Source organism: Austrofundulus limnaeus, unplaced genomic scaffold (assembly GCF_001266775.1).
Source record: "Austrofundulus limnaeus strain Quisiro unplaced genomic scaffold, Austrofundulus_limnaeus-1.0 Scaffold10, whole genome shotgun sequence".
Lineage (NCBI taxonomy): Eukaryota > Metazoa > Chordata > Actinopteri > Cyprinodontiformes > Rivulidae > Austrofundulus > Austrofundulus limnaeus.
This window is the reverse complement of record NW_013952412.1, coordinates 1,490,384-1,491,937: the sequence shown is the minus strand read 5'-3', so window position 1 is coordinate 1,491,937 and position 1,554 is coordinate 1,490,384.

Here is a 1,554-nt window from a genome sequence, read left to right as displayed (position 1 = left end):
ACTTGTAGTTAGTCTTATTTATTTATTTATTTATTTATTTATTTATTTATTTATTTATTTATTTATTTATTTATGTATGTATGTATGTATGTAAATCTTGCGTCTGTAATATCTTTTGCCCTCTGGCTTGTGTTTGTTTTTTATGTTCTGTTTTTATTGTCTATAGCAGTGGTTCCCAAACTTTTTATCTTCTGACCCACAAAATATTCATGGCAAAAACTTGTGACCCCAAATATTACTGGTCTGAGTACACGAACTTCCTTAATAACCCTAAAAACACAGGCTTTTTGACAACCTAAACAGCTTATACACAAATATAAATGCTTATTTATACTTTTTGTGTGCTTTTGGAATAGTTATAGGGAAAATTTTACATAAGCAATTATTTTATTACCCTTTAAATTGATTTCTGGAGATTATCCTAGGTGCCATAATTGGGTCCCAAGCCCAACTTTGGGAACCAAAGTGCAGTGGTTCCCTAACTTTTCAGCTTTGACCCACAAAATAACAGTAGCAGAGACCTGTGCCCCCAGCTATTTTTGGATGATAAATATTTGCCTCAGGTCAACTAAACATGGGCATAGTAACAATATTTTTATACTACATTTATCCATTTTAAATATACCAACCTCACTCATTTGTAACAATTAAGACAAAAATGTAATTAATTCAGAAAATCTTTTCAGGACCCCACCTTGATGTTTCAGGACCCCACTTTGGGTCCCGACCCCAACTTTGGGAACCACTGGTCTATAGTACTTTGGCCAACGTTGTTGTTTTTAAAGTGCTTTATAAAAGAAATTGGTATGTAGGCTACAGTGTGGTATGTTATGCTATGGTAACTTAGGTCTCAGTATCTAAACTGCAAAATACTGAGGTACTTTTTGGGAGATTGTCTAAGAAATTTTCAGGCCAAGGTCAGAAAGCACTGCTGGATTTGTGTGACCTTTGAGTCATCAGGTGGCCCTGCACGAGAAACTAATAATGCTGTTATGATAAATGAAACCCCATGGTCTTGGCAGTGTTTGGGAACCCCTGATATCAATTCATTGTCGTTTTTTACATCTAATAATGGAACCTGCTTGTATATTATATTTAGAGGAAATCATGCATCAACTATTAACACACTGCAAAAAATGTCCATCTTACCAAGTTTTAAAACCTTATATCCAGCCAAAAAGTCTTTTTGATCTTGTTTTGAGACTGATTTACTAAACAAGAACTGATTGTATAAGAATAATCATCTTGTTTTCAGAATGTGTAAAATTTTTGTCTTGTTAGTCTGAAAATTTGACTCAAATTAAGTGAAAAATTTCTGCCAATGGAGTAAGAAATGTTACTTGGTAAGATTCTTGAAATACTTGATTTGACTCAATTTTTTCTTATTTAAAGAACTTTGCTAAGTAAAATTTTCTTTACTGGCAGAAAATTTTCACTTAGTTTGAGTCAAATTTTCAGGCTAACAAGACAAATAATCTTACACATTCTGAAAACAAGATTATTGGGCCTCATGCAAGAATCATTCGTACGCACAGATTTGTTCTTAAATTGTGC